The following is a 20,404-nucleotide window of genomic DNA, read 5'->3' on the forward strand; positions in this document are numbered from 1 at the left end:
CCCCAGCTGGGGAGGTGTTGCCAGGAGAGAGTTGGCCAGGTAAGGGGAGGGATCGCCCGGCTCACACAATAGTGGGCGGAACTTACCTGGGAGTTCTCAGTTGACTTCAGAGCTTCTTCCACCCTGCCCTCCCTCAGTTAAGCCTTCTTTTGCAGGTTAACCTCTTCTTCACAGGTACACGGGCGCTGCTACCTTATGGTTGCTGTTGAAGGGCCGGAAATGATTTTTCCTGCATTGGCAGGTTTTGCCTTCCCCGTAGCAAAACGTCACAATTTAGGCAGTTTCAGGCCTTGGGCGGAATCCTTTAGTCTATGTTCCCTAAATGGGGGGGGGAGGCCTGAAGTGGTGACCCATCCCCCCCCTGCAGCGGTGATCCCAGGGTTCCCCATTAAAGGGGTTGTTTTGAGGGGAGGCATTGGCCATACGCCATTAGGTTGTCATTGGCAAAACGTGGGGCGGGCTCTCTGCTTGAACAGACGTTCTCCAGAGCCAGCCCAATCTCCACACATTCTGGATAACCCTGATGTTCGCCAGATCCCTGGCCGGGAACTGGGAGGGAGAAACGCCCAATGCCTAAGCCAAGGTCTCCCTACATCTGAAGTTTTAATAAAGTTGTAGCCAGATTTTAATCCCATAACACGTTGTCTTGAGTCATTATTCCACTCTGAAATATACTCGGAGTCGAGAGTGGATTTCATGCTCTTTATTCAGCTCATAGTGGTGAGAAGGAATGAATGTTCCCCCAAAATATCTGCTTTATATACATTATTTACACAATGGGCTTCACGTGATTGGCTAATTACAGAATTCTGTAGGCCAGTCAGGTTGTGGATTCACTTCCACCTGCAGCTGGATTGGGTGGCTCCTGCGGACCAATCATACTGCTGCATTGTTCTAGGACCAATCAGACTGCTGCATTCTGAATCCTATTGTTCTAGGACCAATCAGACTGCTGCATTTTGGACCCTATTCAACTCCATACATAACACCCCTCCCCTCTAAGTTCCAGTCCTGCCCAGGAGGTCGCATTCATAGTCCTCAAGGTACGCCAGCCGCCTATGTGTGCGTTGCGGCCTGGGGTGTTCACTGGTCTGGGGTCCCGATTCTGGCTCGTGTTCCGAGGATGCTGGCTGTGATGGGGCCGTTTGGTCTGGCTCAACCAGCTCACTCAGTCGTGGCTCTGGTTCTGGTGTCCTTTCAGCCTTGCAGGTCATCTCTGTACTTACTGATTCTGCCTCCCCTGCTGGCCCCGCCTGCTCTATGGGCCTCACTGCCCCACTGTTCCCTTGGGACTCCTCTGACCTGTCCTCCTCCTGGTTTCCCCCCAGGAATCATCGGCGTATCTGGTCGCAGTGGCAGCGCCAGCATTGCCCCCCATCCGTTAGCACCGTGTACGACATGGGGCCAGGGACCCTGCTAACTGTGGCGGGTACCTATGCCAGGCCTGCCCCAAAATTCTTTGCGTACACTGGGTCCTGGGCTACAAAAGTCCAGGGGTTCCTACCTCTCCCCCCCCCACTACCTCATCCTGAGCTCTGTTGGGGTGAAGGCGGTCCAATCTGATTGCGAGGCGCCGGCCCATTAGTAGGTTGGAGGATGGATGGCGGCTAACAGATTGAGGTTGAATCCTGACAAGACAGAAGTACTGTTTTGGGGGAACAGGAGGCGGGCAGGTGTGGAGGATTCCCTGGTCCTGAATGGGGTAACTGTGTCCCTGAAGGACCAGGTGCACAGCCTGGGAGTCATTTTGGACTCACAGCTGTCCATGGAGGCACAGATCAAATCTGTGTCCAGGGCAGCTGTTTACCAGCTCCATCTGGTACGTAGGCTGAGACCCTATGTGCCTGCAGACTGCCTCGCCAGAGTGGTGCATGCTCTGGTTATCTCCCGCTTGGACTACTGCAATGCGCTCTACGTGGGGCTACCTTTGAAGGTGACCTGGAAACTACAAGTAATCCAGAATGCGGCAGCTAGACTGGTGACTGGCAGCGGCCGCCGAGACCATATAACACCGGTCTTGAAGGACCTACATTGGCTCCCAGTACGTTTCCGAGCACAATTCAAAGTGTTGGTGCTGACCTTTAAAGCCCTAAATGGCCTCGGTCCAGTATATCTGAAGGAGCGTCTCCACCCCCATCATTCTACCCGGACACTGAGGTCCAGCACCGAGGGCCTTCTGGCGGTTCCCTCACTGCAAGAAGCCAAGTTACAGGGAACCAGGCAGAGGGCCTTCTCAGTAGTGGCACCCTCCCTGTGGAACGCCCTCCCACCAGATGTCAAAGAGAACAATAACTACCAGACTTTTAGTAGACATCTGAAGGCAGCCCTGTTTAGGGAAGCTTTTAATGTTTGATGTATTACAGTATTTTAAAAAATTTTTGGAAGCCGTCCAGAGTGGCTGGGGAGGCCCGGCCAGATGGGCGGGGTATAAATAATAATAATAATAATAATAGTTCAGCGGGGCTCCAGCCAGTCGTTGAGCTGGGGGTGCTGTGCTAGAAGGATTGTGATCCCCTTGCGTCATGCGGCAGAGGGTGTCCTTGGTGGTCCGCTCCATGCGCTCTGCTTGGCCATGTCATGGAATGGCACCGAGCAGATGTGGTGGATGGCGTCTGTGCTGTGAAGGTCTGGAATTCTCCTGACGTAAATGCGGTTCCGTTGTCTGAGACGAGAGTGTCAGAGAGCCCATGGGTTGCAAACAGTCTGCATAGTACCCGGATGGCTGCGGATGTGGAAGTGGACAGTACCAGTGTGACTTCCAGCCATTTGGTGTAGGAATCCACCACTATGAAGAATGTTTTCCCCGGAAAGGAGCCAGTGAAGTCCACGTGCAGGCGTGACCATGGTGCTTGGGCGGACTCCCAGGACTGGACTGGAGCCCTTGGGGGATCTGGACAGGATTCTTGGCAGGCCTGGCAGTGTTTGACCCAGGCCTCTATCTCTCCGCAGATCCCCAGCCACCACACATAACTCCTGGCAAGGGCCTTCATTCTCACTACCCCTGGGTGTGTCTCGTGTAGGGCTGTGAGGACCCTTTTGCGGAGGGGCTGGGGAACAACGACCCTGCTTCCCCATAACAGGCACCCCTTGTGGGCCGACAGTTCATGTTTGCGGGTTGTGTAGCACGTGAATTCTGGCCCAGGGCTGCTGCTGGGCCTACCCCTCCACACCCAGTCCAGGACCCAGGAGATGACCCTATCTTTCTTGGAATGGTCCGCAACTTCTTGTGCCTGAATGGGGCGGTCAGGAAGCAGCTCCAGGCTCATAACCTCTTGTGCGGGCGCTGGGTCAGGGCCTGTTTCCGGTTAGTGGTAGCCTGCTGTGGGCGTCCGCGTGGCCCATCGCCTTCCCAGGGCGGTGAATCAGTGCATACTGGTAGCTGGCAAGGAAAATTGACCACCTGAGGATGCAAGGAGACAGCACTTGGGGGGTCTGCAACGGCTTGTGATCAGTCACCACGGTAAAGGGCTGCCCATACAAGAAATCATTGAATTTTTTTACTCCCCTCATGATTGCCAGACCCTCCTTGTCGATTTGCGAGCAGTTCCTCTCGGTTGCGTTGCGTGTCTGGGAAAAGTATGCCACCGGCACCTCTCTTCCATCCGGGAGTTGGTGTCCCAGGACAGCACCAATGCCATAGGGCGAGGCGTCGCATGCTGGCACCACCGGCAGTCTCTCGTCGAAGTGTGCCAAGACTGAGTTTGAGACGTCCCCATTGTGGGGACCTTACGTTTCTGGAAGTCTCAGAGGGTAAATGGGACCGGCCTGAGTTTGAGCCCCACTAGGGCACAGTTTCCTTAAGGTCCTTGCCGAGATTATGGATAGAGTTGAACCCGTGTCCAGCTCCATGCGGCACGGGGCCCCCTCTATCTGTACCTCTACATAAATTTTCTCTATGTTGGGGTGGGGCAACTGGTATACCTGGCAGTCCGTGATCTCCGTCGAGTTGCCTTGGTGCTTTGGGCCCTGGGACCTGGGGCTCTTGGATCGGTCATCTGACGCCCGGCGTTGGGTGGGCTGAGCCCGACACACCCGGGCGATGTGTCCCGATTTTCTGCACTGCCTGCACTCTGCGTTGCGGAAACGGCAGGTCCTCCTCTCGTGACTCTCCCCGCAGCTTGCGCAGTTCCCTGCTTCTCATCAAGGCAGCTGCGGTCTGTGCACTGCTTGAGTGCGCCACTGAACTCGGTGCACCTCCTCCCTGTCAGATCCTGAGTCGTTGGCGAGGTCTTCATGGTGGACCCTCGGTTGGGACGGCAGGCTCGGCCGTGCCTCTTGCGTCGACCTCTTGGCAGCTTCCATTGCCAGGGCCTCCTCCAGAGCGACCTGGAAAGTTAGGTCCTTCTTGGCATAGAGGCGTCGTTGCAGCTTCTCATCCTTCAGGACACCGATGAGACGGTCACGAAGCATGATCTCCAACTCTGAGAAGTTACAGAACCGGGCAGCTTGGTGGAGAGAGGTCACAAACCCAGTTATGGTTTCCCCAGGGGCTTACCGCTTTGCGTAGAAGGCATTTTGACGAGCCACCACAGAGGGCTGCGGCAAGAAGTGCCCCTTCAGCCGTTCCATTATTGTTTTGTAAGGAACAGTAGCGATGTCTTCAGGCGCAAGGAGAGCCTGGGCGATTTCAAATATAATAATAATGATAATAATAAATTTTATTTATATCCTGCCCTCCCCAGCCGAAGCCGGGCTCAGGGCGACTAACAACAATAAAATAGTGCAACATTCTAAAAACATTTCATTGTAAAAATTAATTAAAATCAAATTGATGGCAACCATTAGGCTAAAGTTCTGTAAAGGCTGCGCCCTGACCAAAGGCCTAGTGGAACAGCTCTGTCTTGCAGGCCCTGCGGAAAGATGTCAAGTCCTGCAGGGCCCTAGTCTCTTGTGACAGAGCGTTCCACCAGATTGGAGCCACAGCCGAAAAAGCCCTGGCTCTAGTTGAGGCCAGCTTAACCTCTCTGTGGCCTGGGACCTTCAGGATGTTTTTATTTGAAGACCGTAAGTTCCTCTGTGGGACATACCAGGAGAGGCGGTCCCATAGGTACGAGGGTCCTAAGCCGTATAGGGCTTTAAAGGTTAAAACCAGCACCTTAAACCTGATCCTGTACTCCACCGGGAGCCAGTGCAGCTGGTATAGAACCGGGTGAATGTGATCTTGCAGCGAAGACCCCATAAGGAGTCTCACCGCAGCATTCTGCACCCACTGCAGTTTTTGGGTCAGTCTCAAGGGCAGCCCCACGTAGAGCGAGTTACAATAATCCAGTCTGGAGGTGACCGTCGCGTGGAACACAGTGGCTAGATCAGGGCAAGAGAGGTAAGGAGCCAACTGCTTAGCTTGGCGGAGATGAAAAAATGCCGCCTTTGTTATAGCTGTAATCTGCGCCTCCATGGAGAGGGAGGTATCGAAGATTACACCCAAACTCTTAACAGACGATGCTGGCACTAATTGCACCCCCGCAAGAGATGGGAGTTGCCCCCTCAATCCCATATCGTCCCGTCCCAGCTAGAGGACCTCTGTCTTCAAAGGATTTAACTTCAACCGGCTCCCACGTAACCATCCAGCCACAGCTTCCAAACATCTGATCAGTGTGTCTGGGGCCAAGTCAGGATGGCCATCCATCAAAAGATAGAGTTGGGTGTCATCAGCATACTGATGGCAGCCCAGCCCAAAACTCCGGACAAGTTGGGCGAGGGGGCGCATAAAGATGTTAAAAAGCATCAGGGAGAGTATCGCAGCCTGAGACACTCCACACACCAAGGAGTGGCGCAATGACAATTCACCCCCTCAAGCGCCACCCTCTGTCCCCAACCAGAGAGAAATGAGTGCAGCCATTGAAGGACTGTGCCCTGGATCCCCATGTCGGCAAGGCGGTGGTCCAGGAGTTCGTGATTGACCATGTCGAAGGTTGCTGACAGGTCTAGAAGAATCAGCAGCCCCGACCTGCCTCGATCCAGCTGCCTTCGGAGATCATCTGTTAGGGCGACCAGAGCCGTCTCGGTCCCATGACCAGCGCAGAAGCCAGACTGGAATGGATCCAGAGCTGATGTTTCATCCAGAAATCCACCAAGCTGTTCAGTAACCGCTCTCTCAATCACCTTACCCAGGAATGGAAGATTCGAAATCGGGCGGTAATTGGATAGATCTAAGGGATCTAATGATGTTTTCTTTAAGAGCAGGTGCACTACTGCCTTCTTCAGTCCCCCTGGGAATGTCCTGGTGCCAAGGGACAAATTGATGATATCCCCCAGGGGGGCCCGCACCTCTAATCAGCCAGGCACGGGTCGAGAGGACAGGTGGTGGGCTTTCCAGATCGGAGGAGTCTGTCCACATCAGCTGGGGATATCCGGTCAAATTGGTCCAATACTGGACCCGAGGACAGTTGAGGGGCCTCCAGTTCCTTTATTGTATCCAAATTGGCAGGGAGGTCATGGCGGAGCAACAGGACCTTCTCCGCAAAAAAGCTCGCAAATGCTGTGTGTCAAATTGTTATTTAAATTTGGCTGTCCCTCGAGGGACGTTAAAGACCTAATTATACTAAATAATTGCGAGAGCCAGCGGATGCAATGGAGGCCAAGAAGTAAGACTTCTTAGCGGCCTTCACTGCCATCTCGTAGGTTTTCATAAAAACCCTATAAGATGTTCTTGAGGCTCCGTCATGGGCACCCCGCCATACTCGCTCTAGCCGTCTGAGGTCCCGCTTCATTTTCCGAAGCTCCTCGGTAAACCAGGGAGCCCGGTTTCTGTGGGGTCGCAGAGGGTGCTTAGGTGCGATCTCATCAATGGCTGCCAGGAGCTGGATATTCCAGACCTCAACAAGCTCAGTCAATGAGTCGCTGGGGGAGCAAGGTCCCACAAGGCTTGGTGGAATCTATCAGGGTCCATCAGCCTCTGCGGGCGAGCCCAAATCGGCTTGCCACCTAAGCAGGGTGGGGGTGGAAAGTCAATCCTGGCTTTCAGAGCATAGTGACCAGACCATGGCACCTTCATCGAAGGAGACATGATCACATCTATACCGACGCCAAAGATCAAATCCAGCGTGTGGCCTGCTTGATGTGTGGGGCCCGAAACAAACTGGGAGAGCCGTAGTGTCACCATGGAAGACACCAGGACCAGAGCCTGCGAGGAGGGAGTGGCATCAGCATGGATGTTGAAGTCCCCCAATACCAATAGGTTAGGAACTCCAAGGGTGGCTGCTGGTGCACTAGGTGGCCGGTACACCAGCCAGACAGCCAAGCTCACCTCGGAGCCCCACACTAAGCCAACACATTCATTGCCGGGGATCGATGGCGATGGTAGAGCCCTGAAAGAACAATCTTCCCAGATTAATAATGCCACCCCTCCCCCCCCCCGGCCCACAGTCCGTGACTGGTGGAGGACGGAGAAACCCGGGGGCGCCATCTCTTGTAAGGTAACAGTTTCCCCTTCACGCACCCAGGTCTCCGTCACACAAGCCAGGTCGACCCCCTGCGAGGTAAAGAAATCTCGTAGGGTGGCGGTTTTGTTGCCTATAGATCTGGCATTGCACAACACCAGTGACGGAGGTGGGTAATCCTTGCTCACCCTACCCTCATCCCTCGGGATGGGGCGCAGATTGGAAGGGGTACAAGCATATCTGTATCTCAACCCCCTTCACCTATGACATCTGCCCCCACCGCCATACCTCCCTCGCCCCTCCACGGTAGCAATCCCAAGCCTCATACTAGCCTCCATTTACAAAATAGAAAAGCAAAACAAACCAAAAACAATTATACCAAAACAAAACCAATTCCCACCCCACTTAACATCCATCCCACCCCAAACCAAAATAAAACAAAATAAAATAAAAATATATGAATAAAAACCACCGTTCACAGTGGTACAACAAAGTAAAAAGTAAAAACACTTTTAAAACACTATAAAACATATAAAAACATTTTTGACATTTGCTGCAGCAGCACCAGTGTCCTTAAAGCTGTGGTGATGGTGAGTGTGGGCCCCGCCGCCTAGACCTGGTGGAATTGGCCTGCAGGAGGGAGCGGCCTTCCCCAGCACTCACGGTGGCGGCAGCAGCAGCCACTGGAATGCCTCCTCTCCGCAGACGCTGAAGAATATTGCCCTCTTCTTGGTGTCGTTGGTGACCCCTTTGGCTTCTAGGAGGAAGGTGAAATGGGAGGCGCATGCTTCCCAGTCTCCTGATGCTGGGTTGAACAGCGAGAAGCTGCTGTCGGTTGCCATTCTGAGTTCCTTGGGTCCCGGAGCTGAAGCCTGGATACACAGTGCGAGGCAGCGGTGCGGCAGGTGGCGTGGCTGCGGTGCTGTGTGTGGCGGTCAGCTCAGTGGGATCCCACCTTCGTCGCCAGTGAAATATACTCGGAGTTGAGAGTGGATTTCATGCTATTTATTCAGCTTATTGTGGTGAGGAGGAATGAATGTTCCCCCAAAATATTTGCTTTATATACATTATTTACACAATGGGCTGCACGTGATTGGCTAATTCCGGGATTCTCCTGTAGGCCAATCAGGTTGTGGACTCACTTCCGCCTGGAGCTGGATTGGGAACTGCGGACCAATCATACTGCTGCATTGCTCTAGGACCAATCAGACTGCTGCATTTTGGATCCTACTCAACTCCGTACATAACACATGCGGGTGTCGCCTAGGGTCAGGGGTCTCCGCCTGTCTGCGCAAAAGTTTTTTTTGCAGTAGGAGCTGCTAACACAGCCATCTACTTCACCCCCAGAGGCACACTCAATTGTCCCTCGAGACTGACAGATGGCAGCAACTGTAACATCTCCTGTAAAGTAAATGGGGCATTGAATCATGAAAGAACAACAGCAAAATTGAGCAACAAACACACTTTCTCAGGCTGCATTCCTGACTCCACTTTGTGCTGATAACACTTATGAGAAAACAGAAGTGTTGAATAACTCTCTCTCTCTCTCTCTCTCTCTCTCTCTCTCTCTCTCTCTCTCTCTGGCTGCAATCCTGAACTAAGTGTAAAGGTAAAGGGACCCCTGACCATTAGGTCCAGTCGCAGACGACTCTGGGGTTGCGGCACTCATCTCACTTTATTGGCCGAGGGAGCCGGCATACAGAACAGCTTCCGGGTCATGTGGCCAGCATGACTAAACCACTTCTGGCAAACCAGAGCAGTGCACAGAAACGCCGTTTACCTTCCCACCAGAGCGGTATCTATTTATCTCCTTGCACTTTGACGTGCTTTTGAACTGCTAGGTTGGCAGGAGCAGGGACTGAGCAATGGGAGCTCACCCCGTCGCGGGGATTCAAACCACCAACCTTCTGATCGGCAAGCCCTAGGCTCTGTGGTTTAATCCACAGCGCCACCTGCATCCTTACAATCCTGACCTATTCCTCACTAAGAATAGCAACACCTCTTTCCTCCTCCAAAATAAAAAAACACACTGAGGGTGGCCAAACAGGCAGGAGACACCTTAACGCCAAACCAGGCACAAGCAGGCGGGTAACAGGCAAACTGCAGCTGCCATTTGTGCTCTTGTCATGTCTCCCCTACTGTTTGTTTTTTAAAAAATAAAATAAAATCAATAAAAGGAGACAATATGGAGGATGGGACGCAAACAGCACAGACAGAGGCTAGGCCAGGCAGGAGCAGGTAACAGGTGAGTCGTGGCAGTCATTTTTGCAAACCATTTTTACCCTCCTCCAATAAATGTTTTTTTAAAAAACAAAATTGAGGGAGAATGTACCAGCCAGGCCTGGGCTTCATGGGACAGGTTAGAGGCCTGCTATCTTCACTCCTGACTGCTGTCTGAAGAATAAACAGACTTGGGGGGGGGGGTTGAACCTCCAAAGGTTGTGATGCTCCTGGAAAGAAACAAATATTTTGTAGGTTTGAGGGGGTCAGTTTGGATGAGCCCATTCCAATTCTTTGCATGTGATGAGGTTGAAATCTGACAAAAGGAAATTGCTGAACTAGTCATACTTGGAAGACAAAATATCTTAAGTGTCCTCATCAACATCCTCAAAGAATAATCAAGGTTACCAGGGTTGGCCTATTTCAAAAACTGAAATCCAGACACAACTTGGTTTTGTTTTGCCAAAGTTGTTGAGCTTTTTGCGTCATTCAAAGGAAACTGAACCCTGGGAAAGTGCCTAGTATTCCTTACCACACAGAGGCTGGGGTAGCCTGTAACAATACACACACGTCCTTGAACAGGATAATCTATGTAGGTTGTAGAATCTGGCATTTCAGGGCACATGCAAAAATCATTGTTAGCAGGGCTTTTTTCCCCGTGGGAATTTGCCAGAACTCAGTTACTCTCAGGTGGGTTCTGGAGCCTCTCAGGTGGACCCCGTCGCCATTCTAAGAAAAAGAATGGTGAGTGCCTGTAACTCTTATTCTAAAAATTAAAAAGCACTGGTTTTTTAGTATGACTATTAAATTTATCCTGCAGCTTGGCTTGCAAATCTATCCTTGCTTTGGCTCATCAAGAGGCATTTCAGCAAGCCCTGTTGCCATCAGGGTTGAAGCCAGCTGTTCCCTTAGTCACTTCCAAGGCCAGTGGTTGCCACCCTGTTGTCTCTTGCAGGCTGGAGGATGACGTGGGCAGAGCTCAAGGTCCAACAGAAGGACCTGTTTGGCAGTGGCCTTCAGTTGATGAGATCTGTGAACGGATAAAAGCGGTGTCTTTCCACCCACCTTGTAAATAACAGGTGAGCGAGGGGATTAAGACAGGAAAGAAGGGGCTTATCCCCCCTCCCATAGCCCAAATGAAAACTGAACGTACACATACACCACTTGCAAAGCAGCTTTGTGGCAAGCGGTGGGGAAAACAGAAGTCATGCTTAGCAAGCACAGGAGAGCTTTCTAAGTGTAGTGGTTACATACGCTTCAGGTTACATACGCTTCAGGTTACAGACTCCGCTAACCCAGAAATAGTACCTCAGGTTAAGAACTTTGCTTCAGGATGAGAACAGAAATCGTGCGGCTGTGGTGCGGCGGCAGCGGGAGGCCCCTTTAGCTAGAGTGGTGCTTCAGGTTAAGAACAGTGTCAGGTTAAGAACGGGCCTCCGGAACGAATTAAGTTCTTAACCCGAGGTACCACTGTAATGGCAACGCCACCCACCTGAGAAGTGGTGGAGCTGAGTTTCAGCAAGTTCCGGTTGAAACCCCCCCCCCTCCCTGCTTCCAACACCTCTTTTTAAGAAAAGAATTATAATGCCACGTATTCCCTCCAAGCATAGCTTTTGCATGGTCCAAGGCTGCATCTCTTTATACCATCAGAACTATTAAGCCAATGGATCAAGAAAAGGCGCTGTGACACTCCTTGAAGAAAATCATCTTTTGACATCATAACAGATCTGATAACAGCATTAACAGATGTGGTATTTTCCATTAAGGAGGCTGTAATTGTAGGCTTATCAACTGAAATCAAATCCAGAAAACACGGGGGTGGTTCAGAGATATGGTGTTCTTCCTGCTGTGGAGAGATATTTGACCTCGAAGCATCAGGTTTGCAGCTTCGGGTGCTTATTATTTTTATTGTTTTGAAACCAAATATGGACATGCAGGCGGAAGCTAGGATCGAAAGGTCTTTTGTCAGTTTACTTACTTACTTACTTATTCAAACCTTTATTAGGCATTATACAAATAAAACGATAAAAGAGAAAGTAACATATAAAAGCCTTATATATCTCAAGGCTTTGTCAGTTTACATTGATGTTACTAGCTGTAGCCAATCTTGATGACACCCAGACTGCATTATTTGGTAGTGTGTTAAAGTTCCTTTTAAATAAGAACTAGTTCTAATTCAACATGTCTAAAGAGAAACTAATTCCAGTTCACATTTGTCCCTTTGCAGAATAAATTAGTTCAGTTCACAGTTCAGGTTCATCCAAATGATCCTCAGCCATTCCCCCCCCCCCCCCAAGGCTGCCGTGCTGAAGTATAAAATATACTTAAGAAAGCTAAGAAAACATCAACACACACATAGCAGGATGTGAAATGCTTATATTTTTTTTTTTAAAGCTTAAAGACCCAAAGAGTCTAAGGAGTAAACAACCACAACGCACAGAGAATGAACTTGATGAGGAACTCGAGATTGTTCAAAGTTCCGTTCCCAAAATGAACTTAATCCGCCTTCAGTCATACCTCGGGTTATATATGCTTCGAGCTGAGCGCGTTCGAGTTGCGCTCCTCGGCAACCCGGAAGTAACGGAGCGCGTTACTTCCAGCTTTCGCCGCTTGCGCATGCGCAGACGCTCAAAATGACGTCACTCGCATGCGCAGAAGCGGTGAAAAGCGACGTGTGCGTGCGCAGATGTGCCGTCGCTAGTTACGCTTGCTTCTAGATGCGAATGGGGCTCTGGAACGGATCTCGTTCGTATCTAGAGGTACCACTGTACTCAGAAATTCTGTTAACAATTTTTGGGTGTAGCTCAAATAATTAATTAAACTAAGCTATTTCGCTACCTTTTGAAGAACATACCAGAACTGCTTCAGAATATGGCAGCTGCATATGTTACCTAGGACCAATATTACAGCATCTCCACTAGCACCTATTCTGCTTTCAAGAACAATCTGGAGTGCTGGTTTTCATCTATAAAGCCCTAGACAGTGTGATACAATGGTTAGAGTGTTGGACTAGGAGTAGCGAGGCCCATGTTAAAATCCCCATTCAGCCGTAAAGCTTGCTGGATGACCATTGGAACCAGTCCCTGTCTCTTAGCCTCAGCTACCTTAAGAGCAGTGGTGGAGGAAGGGGGGGAGCGGGGAGTGTGGTCTGCCCCGGGTGTCATCACTCTGTGTGTGTGTGTGTGTGTGTGTGTGTGTGACAAAATGAGTTTTTTTAGTATCGGAGAGGCTCGCCCTGCTCCCATGGGCAGATTGCCCCGCCCCCAGCTGCAGGACACGCCCCCACACCCGGCACCCGAGCGGCTAGCTACACTGCTGCTTAAGAGCTGGTGCTATCTCAGCTGACCAGTTCGGCTGTGAGTCTGGAACACCTGATTCCTAGCTTGCAAGCCTTTTCCACCTGGCCTGGGAGGGTGGGGCCCTCACAGATTCAAGCTACATAAGCTAAGGCTGCTGATCACAGACTACTGGGCTGGGGTATTGTTGTGGAGGGGTGTTGTTGCTGTTATCAGCAGCGGAGCAAGCCGATCGGGCGCCTGGGGCGGCGTGCATGCCTGCGTACAGGGGCGGGGCCAGCCAGGGCAGGATGCTCTGCGGGGCCTCTGAGGAGTCTGTCTGCCTCCTCCCACTTAGCCGCCCTACAGCTGAAGGGGAGGTGATAGAGCCAGTGTGGTGTAGTGGTTAAGAGCAGTAGACTCGTAATCTGGTGAACCGGGTTCGCTTCTCCGTTCCTCCACATGCAGCTGCTGGGTGACCTTGGGCTAGTCACACTTCTCTGAAGTCTCTCAACCCCACTCACCTCACAGAGTGTTTGTTGTGGGGGAGGAAGGGAAAGGAGAATGTTAGCCGCTTTGAGACTCCTTCAGATAGTGATAAAACGGGATATCAAATCCAAATTCTTCAGGCGGACTGTTTGGGGCAGTGCGGAGCCTGCGTGCGCCCAAGCCACTGCGTCTCTCCCAGGAGAGATGCGTGGCTTGGGCGCACTGCAGGCCACCTGGCATTTTGTCACCCCCCCTCAGTGGTGACACCTGGGACGGACTGCCCCCACCGCACCCCCTTCCTCTGACCCTGTTATTGGTATTCAAATTTTTTGCATATTTATTTTAGATGTTATGATTTATGTGGAAATTGTTTTAATTTGGTTGTGTGCTTGTTAATGTTTCATTTATTGTTGCACACCAGCCAAATCTCTGAGCTGTGTGAGACTCCAGGGGTTCATGTTTCGTTTTGGAAATGAGGCAAAGCAGAGACCGTGGTGTCTTTAGAATATACGGTGTATTTACACACATATATGCAATCTGAGCCTACAAGGGAGGGGTTCACGGTATTATCACCCCAGAGGATCTTGTATCTCCCATAGTTACAGCCTTTGATTCAAGCAGAAATCTAACATTGCACTGACTCCTTCCAGCTTGCTGCTTTACTTTGAGGTCTCAACCCGGGCTTTTTCTGCCGAGGGAGGGGCCCCCACCCATTTGCCATCTTGCACTAAGCCCCTTAAATCCCCCATCACCTCACAAGGAAGCTGGTTTGGGTATTTCACAGAATTAGAAGGCCTGATTAGCTTTTGACATTTGCTGGATCCAGGGTTTAGCAGTGACACAACACACAAACTGTGCCACCCAAACTCTTAGCACTATTGTTTATGCCTACTTATGTTTGTAATTATGTATTTTTTTCATGCTGAAAGCTGCCTTGAGCATAGTTTTAAATATGGAAAGGCAGAATACAAATAAAATTGTGAACGTGAGGCTTTTTTAAAGCAGGAATTCAGCTCCTGCACCTCTCAGGTGGGTACCTTTGCCATTACAAGAGAACAAAGGAAGCATTCAAGGTGAGTTCCAGGACCTCTTTTTCTAGGAAAAATAGCAGCAGATGTATGTATTCTCCTTCAGTCATACCCTGTTTGTGAGCTTCTTCAGAGATATCTCCTTGACCTGTGCAGGAACAGAACACTAGATTAACTGGACTGGATTAACTGGACTCTTGATCAAGCACAGCTCTTGTTGTAGAACTGTACATAATGATCTGATCAAGGACTACAGTCAAGACTACGCTGTCTCTTCGGGGCATGCAGCTGTCATGACAAAGGCTTTGGAGTACACCAAGGTACATGTAGTGATATTTTAATTCTTCCTTAAAGGTAAGTAGCTGTGTTGGTCTGCCGTAATGCCTCCTGCTAATGCTTCAAGGTTGAAAGCAGCCAAACAAGCTATGCAAGATGTCGGGGGGGGGTCTCCTGGGTTTGAAGAGGAATTGAAGTGCATCATTATCAGGGTTTTTTTTTGGGGGGGGGGTTCCTGGCTTGATGTTTTTGTGGAGCTGTAGAGGCCATGATGCTGACTCACCACAGCCATGTGCGTGTGCCGCAGCGTGTTTCGTAATCCCAGGATGAGGAGATTCCACCCTCCCAGAAGTTGCTAGACTCCATCTCCCATCGTCCTTGACCATAGGCCATGCTAGCTTGGGGCTGATGTCCAACAACTTCAGGGGCCTGGGAAAAGGTTAACCATTCTTGCTGTAATCACATCATTAGAGGCAGAACTTAGGAGCCATAGGATAGCCCTGAAGCTTATCATTGCTGCAGGGTTGTGTTTTTCTTGGTTCCTTACCAGATTTCCCTCAAGCAAGGGACCTATTCTTGGCTAAATTGGGGGCCAGCTGATGGGCCAGAAAACATGAGAGATTTGACAGAAATGTATTGAGGTCCCTCTCTTAAATTGAAATGGAACCAATAAAATTGTGTGTGTTGTTGTTGTTGTTGTTTTTAATGAAATGGAAGTGTTAGATGTCTATTGGCATCTGAAAGAGTGCATGCCTTTGACATTTTAGGGAGATTCCCCCCATTGCCTGACATTCTCCTTAGCAAGAGCATGACTCAGAAGTCCTAATGGAATTGCCTGTCTGTTTAGTAGGACTGAGAAGACTCTGGCTTAAAGGCCCATTTAGCCATGAGACTCACTGGGTGGTTTGGAGCCAGTCTCTCCCTACCCCACTAAATCTCTGCCTAACCCAGAGATTTTGAACTCAAGCTACCTTCAAACCCAGCTAGCGTAACCTGTCATGGGTGTGGGAGTTTTAGTCCAGCAACAGTGTGAGGGGTGTCCATAGGCCTAGCCTTTCCTGTCTTACAGAGTGGTTGTAATGAAGATAAAACTGGGAAAGTGGCGGGGGAGAGAAAGAAACATGTACACTGCCTTGAGCATACCCTCCAACCTTTCTCCAATTAAAATGGTGTAGTAGTTAAGAGCGATAGACTCGTAATTTGGGGAACCAGGTTCGCGTCTCCGCTCCTCCACATGCAGCTGCTGGGTGTCCTTGGGCTAGTCACACTTCTCTGAAGTCTCTCAGCCCCACGTTCGCAACCCTCAGCATTTGCAACCCACAGCAGCGCGTCTGCACACACGTGGGTTGTGATTTGGTGCTTTTGCACATGCGCAAAGCGCTATTTAGCGCTTCTGCGCATGCGTGACCGCCAAAACCTGGAAGTAACCTATTCCGGTACTTCCAGGTTTCGGCGGTCCGTAACCTGAAAAAAAACGCAACCTGAAGCGTCTGTAACCCAAGGTATGACTGTACTGGGCTGCCTTCAGATGGCTCAGGGATCAGATAACTCCACCCTCTCCAACATTTCTCCAATGAAAATAGGGACGTCCAAAGGAAAAACGGGACATTCTGGGACCAAATCAGAAACTGGAACGGCTTCTGTAAATTCGGGACTGTCCCTGGAAAATAGGGACACTTGGAGGGTCTGATCTTGAGTTCCTCATAGGAAAAGCAGGATAGAAGTGGAAAGGAAATATATTTTTGCTTTATACCGTATTTTTCGCCCTATAGGATGCACTTTTCCCCCTCCAAAAATGAAGGGGAAATCTGGGTGCGTCCTATGGGGCGAATGCAGGCTTTCGCTGAAGCTTGGAGAGCGAGAGGGGTCGGTGCGCACCGACCCCTCTCACTCTCCAGGCTTCAGGAAGACATCCGTAGCCTAGGCAGCCCTGCGGGAGTTCCCGCAGGGCTGTCTAGGCTGCGGATAGTAGCTTGTTTCCCGCAGCGCCGGGCGCGCTGAAACCAGAGCGCCCGGCGCTTCGGGAACACATCCGCAGCCTAGGCAGCCCTGTGGGAGGTCCCGCAGGGATGTCTAGGCTGCGGATAGCAGCCTGCTTTCCAGAGCGTCGGGCGCTCTGCTTTCAGGGCACCCGGCGCTTCGGGAACACTTCCGCAGCCCAGGCAGCCCTGTGGGAGGTCCCGCAGGGATGTCTAGGCTGCGGATAGCAGCCTGCTTCCCGGAGCGTCGGGCTCCCTAAAAGCAGAGCGCCCGGCGCTTCGGGAACACATCCGCAGCGTGGGGAGCCCTGCAGGAGTTCCCCGCAGGGCTCCCCACGCTACGAATAGTAGCCTGCCGCCCGGCGGGCACGGTGCCCTGAAGCAGAGCGCCCCGCGTGCCGGACAGACATCCGCAGCGTGGGGAGCCCTGCAGGAGTTCCCCGCAGGGCTCCCCATGCTGCGCATAGTAGCCTGCCGCCTGGCGGGCGGGGCACCCTGAATCAGAGCGCCCCTCGCGCTGGGCAGACATTGGTCAGCCCCACAAGCTCGGGGGACAGCAGGGAGGCGCAGCGCCGCCATCCCGCTGTTCCTCGACCTGGTTCGGTTTCTCCGACCTGCTTTTTTGGGGGGAAATAAAGGAAAAAAAATTTCCTTTATTTCCCCCCCAAAAAACTAGGTGCGTCCTATGGGACGGAGCGTCCTATGGGACGAAAAATACGGTATTTTTGGAAATTCATCTGTCTGCTTCCTATGCATTAGAACACTGCTTAAAATATTGTTACAAAAGTTGGTCGTCTCCTGCTCTCTCTGCCAAGCGGTAGCAAGTGTCTATGCATTCCAGGCACTCATGCAGGGGAACTGAGATAATGGCGGAGACTGCTGCAGCTTTAAGAAATATGGTTTATTCACCTATTTACACCTTCAGTCTTCATGGAGAGAGTCGAGAGCTTGCAGCATGGTCATTTCAAGAGGGGCTTGTACCCCGCAGCAGTGCAGTCAAAGGCATTTCTCCCAGCCAGCCTTCAGCCAGCCTGCCCAAGATGGATCCCAGTCTTTTCTTCTCCCTTCCTCTTCCCAGAACACCTTGCTAAAAAACTCTCTTTTCCTGACACCTCAAACACCCCCCCCCAACATGGCAACCCCAGTCTGCCAAGATTCCTCTCAGATAGATCATCAACACCTTTTGTCATGTTAACAACTCTATCCCAGGTGAGGCCCTGGCTTGGAAAGGAAGCTTAGCCTGCATTTTCCTAGTGCCCTGCAATCTTCCCTTCAAAATTCCAAATAATCAAAATCCTACCATTTATTAATATAATATAACAATATTATGTGGCCCCGACCTGGCCACAATGATCCATACGACAGTCATCTCCAGGCTTGACTACTGTAATTTGCTCTACGCGGGGCTGCCCTTGAAGCTGTCCCAGAAACTCCAGAGGGTGCAGAATGCTGCAACGAGGCTCCTCATGGGGTCTCTGCCATGGGAGCATATTCACCCAGTGCTTTTCCAGCTGCACTGGCTCCCGGTGGAGTACAGGGTCAGATTTAAGGTGCTGCTTTTGACCTTTAAAGCCCTTCACGGCCAGGGCCCTCGTACCTACGGGACCACCTCTCCCGGTATGCCCCACGGAGAGCCTCAATGTCCATAAATAGCAACACCCTAGTGGTCCCGGGCCCTAAGGAAGTTAGATTGGCCTCAACCAGAGCCAGGGCCTTTTCAACTCTGGCTCCGGCCTGGTGGAACGCTCTGCCTCATGAGACCAGGGCCCTGCAGGATCTGATTTCTTTCCGCAGGGCCTGTAAGACAGAGTTGTTCCGCCTGGCCTTTGGCTTGGAGCCAATTTGATTCCCTCCCTCTCTTTCTTTTTTCCTTTCCTTCTCCTCCTGTGATGAGGCTACATTTTAATATTTTAATGTTTCAATATTTTAATGTTGTATTTTAATTTTGTTTTTAAGTTGTAATCATTCAACTTGTTTTATTATTGCTTGTAAGCCGCTCTGAGCCCGGCCTTGGCTGGGGAGGGCGGGGTATAAATAAAAAATTATTATTATTATTATTATTATTATTATTATTATTATTATTATTATCGTTCTGCCGGTCAAAAAGCAGGTTTTCATCTATGCTTTGGATACAATTGGATGCCATTTTGTAATTTTCAAAACGGTGCCGCTTTAAACCACTGATTGCAAAACTGCCCTGATTCTGTTTGTTTCTTATAATTCCCAAGCAGTGCTGGGCACAAGCTTGCTTGTACTATATAAACGACTGTTTGCTTTGGCAGTTTAGTTAAGTTGTTATCATTATGGCTGCCTATCAGTCAACTTATGTTGTTTACCAAACTAAATTATATTCTTTAAAAAAGAAAGAAAGATAACAACAACAAAATTCACAACCTATACACTTTCTGGGCATTGTCCTGTCTCCCTGGTGTCTGCTGTGCCAGCTGTGTATTAATAGTGGTTGGCTGAGTCAGTGGAGCATGAGACTCTTAATCTCATGGTTGTGGGTTCAAGCCCCACGTTGGGCAAAATATTCCTGCACTGCAAAGTGTTGGACTAGATGATCCTTGTGGTCCCTTCCAAGTCTACGATTCTATGATGCTAGGTTGATCACCATAGCTTTGTGACATCATTTAGGCTGAGAGTTACTTGTGTGGCAAGTTCCTGCCGCCCCCCAGTGGATATAATGACACATGACACAATTATTAAGCTTAATGGGCTAAATAAGGCCACAGGTGATGAGCAGTATTGGCTTAGGCATTGGTCCTAACCGACTATACCCAACTTCAGCCCGTCCGCTTGAAGTCCAGGAAGGGTTAACCACCAGTAGGGGGAGTCCTGCTGATGCACATCAACTAGGAACTCCCCCGGAGTCACCGATTGGGGGTGTGCCTTAGGTCCTCACCTCCCCAGGCTTCGGACAGGGCCACGCCCCCCCCCCGAATCCTTTGTCGGACTACCCTTCAATAGGCAGGGCAGGCGATGGCGCTTCCTCCCCTCTTCCATCTACAGAAGAATACCAATGCCTAACCGCCAATACCAAGAAAGTTGTGACGATTTGCTACGAGGTAGGCGAAAACCAAGTGGCTGGTGCCAATTTGCCAAGGGAAAAAATTCCTACCAGGCCCCTCAACGGCGACCAACCAAGGTCCATAGCAAGGTCAAGGAGGGGAGGGTGGGAAAAACCGGAACAGCTGGCAGGCGGCAAAGAGGGAGATCCCCAGCCGAATCCTGCCTTAAATAGGGCAGGCCACTCCCCCAGAGCCAGCCGATTGGCTGGCCAGGGGGTGACGCGGCTGGGAATCCCCCAATCGCGCGGGGGCCCACAACTCCACCTCCTCTGTAGGGCGGAAGTGGCTTTCCCCAAGGCCTTCCCATTGACATTTATGAGCTACGTTAGGGGAAACCAGGGAAAAATTATTGTAGAATCATACATGCAATCTGAACCTGCAGTGGAGGGTCTTACTTTTCCCATAACCACAGCCTTGGGTTAAAACAGAAATCAAACATTGTGTCCTGCCTCTCAGCTTGCTGCTTTACTTCTAGGTCTCAACCCTGACGGCAGCAGGAGGCCCCATTAGCTAAAGTGGTGCTTCAGGTTGAGAACAGTTTCAGGTTAAGAACGGACCTCCAGAACAAATTAAGTACGTAACCAGAGGTACCACTGTATAAGTAATCTCAAAGTCATTTACTTCACCCTTTCAAATTCTCCATAAATCAGTATTAAAAATACTCTAGTTTATATGGGGTGGGGTGGG

Source organism: Podarcis raffonei, chromosome Z, assembly GCF_027172205.1.
Source record: "Podarcis raffonei isolate rPodRaf1 chromosome Z, rPodRaf1.pri, whole genome shotgun sequence".
NCBI classification, from domain to species: domain Eukaryota; kingdom Metazoa; phylum Chordata; class Lepidosauria; order Squamata; family Lacertidae; genus Podarcis; species Podarcis raffonei.